Source organism: Elephantulus edwardii, unplaced genomic scaffold, assembly GCF_000299155.1.
Source record: "Elephantulus edwardii isolate Elephantulus edwardi_28Jun2011 unplaced genomic scaffold, EleEdw1.0 scaffold00043, whole genome shotgun sequence".
In the NCBI taxonomy this organism is placed as follows: Eukaryota; Metazoa; Chordata; class Mammalia; order Macroscelidea; family Macroscelididae; genus Elephantulus; species Elephantulus edwardii.
The window spans coordinates 18585449-18591987 of record NW_006399793.1 but is presented as its reverse complement, the minus strand read 5'-3'; positions in this window follow the sequence as shown (position 1 = coordinate 18591987).

Below are 6539 nucleotides of genomic sequence, written 5' to 3'. Positions count from 1 at the left end.
AGCCATGTGCAGAACATGTTTAGATGTGATTTATTGAACAAAGGGTGAATGCTAAAAGCCCTTTTGTTACCCTTCTTTGGTAATATTAATACAGTGTTAGGCAGATCTTATAGGTCTGGTGTTAAGAAATAAACATTATCCATTTTCCTGACACTGCAGAATTCAGCTTAAACTTGATTTAGAACATGTTTCAGGAGGGGGGGAAAGGTAACAATTTGGAAAAGAATAAAGTGAAAGCAAAATATAATACAAATATGTTTTGTTATTTCAGAAGCACAGCGAAGGCTGTAGACACATAATTATATACTATTTAATGTTTAATTTTATTTTCTGAGATATCTCCACAAGTCATCAGTCATGAAAAATATTAAGATGGTACATTTCAGTACCACATAATTAAAATAAATGTTAGTGGCCACATTTTGCTTATTTTGCATTTGTGATTTATACATTTTCCTGAGTACACAGTTGAAGGAATGTGTGCTCAGTTGGACAAGAGATATTACTCCTGCAAGCCCCACAAATCATCTTCAAGAGTGTTACGTGCACCACCATTTACTTAGAGTAAATGGTTGTTTTTCAATAAACACATTATTTATAAGAATATAAGATGCAATCTGCATACTAATGTAGTCATGCATTTCAGAAAATCACCCACATGTCTCTTTCTCTGCCTCTCTTTCTAACCCTCTTTTTGCCTCTGTGTGTGTGTATGTGTGTGTGTGTGTGTGTGTGTGTGTGTGTCTGCCTCTTTCTAGCTCTCTCTTTTTACCACTGTCTCTCCCTGTCTGTCTCTCAGCCCTCCCCATCACTATCTCTTCCATCCTGATTAGTTTTATTATTGCTTATCTCTCTACCACCAAAATCTTCATCCACATATGTATAGAATGGATAAAAAGCAAGAAGGGCAAATTCAAATTACAAAAGAATGTTAAGCACTGACTTATAGATCGTTCTTTATTTAATTACTTCCTACCCCTCCCCAAAAATACATAGACTTACAACCATCATAACAATTTTAAGACTGCAGAATAGACCTGTATACAATAGGCTGTTGAAATTGATCTATACAAGATTTTAAAAATTCATGTAAAGCAAATTAAAAATATTTCACTAACTCTTAATGCCATCAAACAAAAACTGATTCATATGAGGGAGCTCTGGTGGCCTAGCAGCAAGAAGCTGCAAGTGCAATGCCAGACGTTTGTGGTTCGAATCCACCAGATGCTCTGCTAGAGAAGGAGGGGCAATCTCCTCCTGTACCAGTCAGATCCGATTTGACGGTACACACACACACACACAAAAAATCCACAAAACAAAACTGATTCATAGCTGACACTCCAGTGGGTTCTTGGAGGTTGCAAATGACATGGAAGGAGGCTGTCCATCTTTCTCCTGTGGAGCAGCTGATATAATGAAATTGCCTGCATCATCATGTTTAAATACCAAAGGAAAAAATCAAAGCTAAAAGCAAAGATCCATAGAATGTTATCACCAAACAAAAAGATACAATATTTTGAGATTTTTTACCAACACTTAAATGAATATTATACACAAAATTATGGAGTCTATTTCAACTCAACAGCACCCAACAGCACACAGAATTATCATGTAAAGGGGTACAATGACCTGTTTGTTTAAAGCATATTATCTGTCATAGACTTAGTTTTGAGTAGAATGAGCAGATAAAGGCTGAAATTGTCACAAAGTAGTGGCTTAGTGACAGAAGGTGACTCCCTAGCAACTTCATCATATCACAAAGACCATGACAGTCTTTTACTTTTAAAAGAATAAAATATATTGTTGTTGCTGTTATGTGCCGTCGAGTTGCTTGCGACTCTTAGAGATCCTGGATACAACAGCCCTACCCTGCTCTGTCCTGTGCCAATCTCACTGTCCCTGACACACCCACCCCTACCCCAGTCACTGAATCAATTCATCTCATAGAGGGTCATCCTATCCTGCGCTGTTTCTCCACCCTGCCAAGAATGACATCCCTCTCCAAGTACTGGTCCCTCCTTGCAACATGTCCAAAGTATGTCAGATGAAGCCTCAGAATCCTTGCCTCCAAGAAGCCGTCTAGTTTAACCCTCTCCAGGATGAACCTATTCGTTTTCTTAGTAGATCATGGTACATTCAGTACTCTTTTCCAGCACCACAGCTCAAAGGCATCAATTCTCCTTCTGTCCTCCTTAGTCATTGTCCAGCTCTCTGATGCATGGCAATGATTGCAAAGACCATGCGCTCTATCAAGTGCACCTTAGTCTCCAGAGTGACACCATTGCTCCACAGTACTTTGGAGCAGTTGCTAACAGCAGACTTTCCCATTTCAATATGTCTATTAATTTCCTGGTTGCTGGTGCCAAGAATGCTGATTGTGGGGGCAAGCAAACTAAAAGCTGTGAACAATCTCAGTCTCTTCACTATCCATCCTGATGCTGCCAATTGGTCCACTGGTGAAAATCTTTGTTTTCTAGATATTGAGCCTCAATCTATATTAAAGGCTGCAGTCCTTGACCTTCTGCAGTAAGTACTTCAGGTCTTCCTCAGTTTCAACAAGCATGGTTATGTCATCTGCCTAATATAGCTTGTTGATTGATCTTCCACCAATCCTGATGCCGCATTTCTCCTCATACAGTCCAACACCCCAGATAATCTTTTCTGCATACAGTTTGAAAAGGTATGAAGGCAGGACACATCCCTGCTGTACATCCTTCCCATATTTGAACTATGCAGTGTTTCCCTGCTCTGCAATGAATAAGTTATTGATTGTGAAAAATTCAATCATTCTCTATCCAGCTCCATTTCTATCACCAAGTCCATGTTTTCCAACTACTGAATCTTTTTCTCTGTTCCCAACTTTTTCATTCCAATTTTGGAAAATTACTAGGTAATGTCAGAGAGGCTAGAGAACATTATGCTGACTGAACTATCTCATCTCATTAAAATAAATACTTCCATTATATAAGGCCATTATTGCAAAAGTGAAAGGACAACTAGTAATATGTGTGTAAAAGTCCCATATGAGAAGGGAGGGGAGAAAGAACCTGAATGAGGGGAGAAATAGCTGAGGGAAGGGAAAGGGTGAAATTACAAGGTGTCAGAGTTTGGTGAGCAGAGGGAGGGGTGAAGGAATTAGAAAAGATCCAGTGGGGCTCTGAAAACATAGGGTAATGTGGGCATAGATCAATGGTGATTTATTTTATAAAACACAATACATTGGAATGATTGTTTTGAAGTTACAATTTGAATGATGTATGAACCAAAATGTGTATGAATGAAACAGTATATATGAATTTCCCATGTAAACTAATATAAATTAAAAATATTTTTTAAAAAATACTGGTAATGAGATACTATTTACATAAATATAACATTAGCTAAATATTCAATATTTACACAGAACACTGTCTGAGTGAGTATTCACTGAACTTGAATGGTTATTATTCCTGGATGTTTAGAATTTCAGGTTGTTATTTTTAAAACTTTTCTATCTAAATCTGTAGTATTCTCTTCATAATTATGACTATTACATGTAGTTTTTAAATACTATATAGACAATGATGCTAGTATGCAAAACGGTATTAAAATATATTCAAATTATTGTTGTTGTTGATTATTGCCTTCGAGTTTAGCACGACTCAGAGCAACCCCATGAACAAAAGGCCTAAAGCCCCTCTACAACCATTGATATTAATCAAAGTTTATAGAGTTTCCAGAGGCATGTTATTTAGGAAGTGGATGCCACTCCTGCTTCCAAACCTAGGCACCAGCCTGAAAGAGAGCTCACCAGGTTGGTTTTGATCTGATAAATGCACACATCATGCCCCCCCACACACACACCATGAAGTGGATTAAAATTAATTATTATAATAATAAAGCATAATGTTTTTGTTGATGGTGCTAATTGCCTTGGAGTCACAGCACTCTTAAGAATCCTACGAACAAAAGAACTGAAGCCTTTCTGTAAATATCATCATTTCTCAACGATGGCATGTTCCTTACAAAGTGGATGCCACTCCTACTTCCAAACCTGTCTAAAACTGGGAGCTCCACCAAACACTGTCCACCATGGGCAACCATTATGGCATTTGACATCCCAATGGCACAAGGTTCAGCATCACAGCAACCCCACGTTACCTCAGTAAATTGACAAAAGAGTGCTGTGCCACTTAGAAGAATGTTCCTCCAAATTATAGTAATAACCGACTTTTAAATACAAAGGTCCTCCTTGAGGCCTTGTTGACTCTAAACAAGAGTCTTAAATAAAAAAAACAACCAATATAATATATTGTTGTTGATTGTTATTATGTGTTACCAAGTCACCTGTAACCCATAGTGACTACATACAGCAGCTCTGAATCCTGAGTCAGTCTCAGTAATTCCAACACACCAATCCTCATTGCCCCAGGTACTGTATGAATCCATCTCATTTGGGCTTTCCTCTCTTGCACGACCCTCCACCATTCTGAGCATGATGTCCTTCCCCAAGGACCAGCCTCTCCTGGCCACATGTCCAAAGTATGTTAGGCAAAGCTTCAAATATCTTAACTTCCAAGGAGAGACTTGGTTTTACCCTCTCCAAGATAGATCTATTTGTATTCTTGGAAGTCCTTGGTATTTTCAAGACTCTTCTCCAGCACTACAGAATGATTTGCTGTGCTGGAGATGTGTGCGCCTACTCACCTCATTGACTCCTAGTGTCATATCAGGATCAGTTTTGGCCCCAACCTCCTTTGGCAGTGTTTTATTCATTAATTCATTGTCATGTAATACATGTTATCAATATTAAGAAGTTCTGATAGCACAAGAGTTAAGCACTCTTTGATAATCAAAAGGTCATTAGTTTAAACACACAGGAGGTCTAAGGGGGAAATGACCGAGTTATCCGCTCCCGTGAAGTTTACAGACTGGAAAACTCTATGGGGGATTCTACTGTGAATTTAAATTGAGTTGTTTGTTGTTGTTAAGTGTGTCAAGCCACTTGCAACTCATAGTGACCCTATGTACACTCTGCTCTGTCCTACCTTATTGTCTCCAACACATCTACCCCTACTACCCCGGTCGCTGTGTCAATCCATCTCATCCAGGGTCTTCCTCTCTTGTGTTGTCCCTTGTCTTCTTAAGTACCTTTCACCTAAAAATACCAATTTTATTGCATTTTTAGTTATAGTAAAACTTCTAGTTTCTATGCACTTTTGTTAAGTATAAAATTTATTTAGAATAATCTGATCCAGCTTTATTCATCAGGTAAAATCTAGATAAATTAACTGAAACAATCCTTTTTAAAAAAAATGTTTTCTTAATAAAATAAATGTTTTTCAATTTGTTCTCCATACTAAAACCTGTTGTTGCTATGTGTCACTGAATGGCTTACAAGTCATAGCAATCCTATATGCAACAGCTCTGAAAATTTCTCTATCTTGAGTCAACCTCATTGTCTCTGACACAACTACCCCCATTACCCTAGTCAATTAGACAATCTAACTCATCCAAGTTCTTCTCTCTTGTGCTGTCCTTCCACCCTTCTAAGTGTGATGTTCCTCTGTAAGGACTGGTCCTGCCACAAGGACTAATTCCTCCTGGCAACATACCCAAAGTATGTAAAATGGAGCCTCAAAATCCTTGCCTCCAAGTAGCAGTCTAGTTTAACCCTCTGTTATACCTGAACAGATAGGACCTATTTGTTCTCTTAGCAGTCCATAGTATGTCCAATATTCTTTCCGCATCACAATTCAAAGGCACCAATTCTTCTTCTGTCATCTTTAGTTATTGTCCAGCTCTCTGATGCATAGCAAGAAATTATAAAGATCATGCTCTGGATTAGATGCACCTTAGTCTCCAGTCTGACACAATTGCTCTTAGGTACTCTGGAGAGGTTCCTGACAGCAGACTTTCTCAATGCAATTTCTTTTGATTCCTGGCTGCTAGTACCAAAGGTATTGATTGTGGAGCCAGAAAACTGAAGCTGTTAATAATCTCGATCTCTTCACTATCAGGAATCTGTCAATTGGCCCAGAGGAAAGAATGTTTATTTTGATGTTGAGCTTCAATCCATATTTAAGGCTGCAGTCTTTGACCTTCTACAGCAAATGCCTCAGATCCTTCTCAGTTTCAGCAAGCAAGATTGTGTTTGCATACACAGGTTGTTGATCCTCTCATAGAGCTTAGCCTCCTGGATGATCTGTTCTGCATATAGATTGCAAAGGTATGGAAATAAGATTCATCTATGGTGCACTCCTTTCCTGATTTTGAGTCACGCAGTTTTTCCCTGCTCTGTTCTGATGACTGCCTTCTGGCCCAAATACAGGTTTTACATAAGCACAATCATGTGTTCTGGAATTCTCATTCTTCTCAGTCAGCCACAGTTTATTATGGTCCACACAGTCAAATAAATGTCTTTGCATAATCAATAAAACACAGATAGATGTTTCTCTTGTACTCTATACTTTCAGCTAAGATCCATCTAACATTGGCTATAATTTCCGTAGTGCCATGACCTCTTCTAAATCTAGCCTACACTTCCACTTCTCACAGTT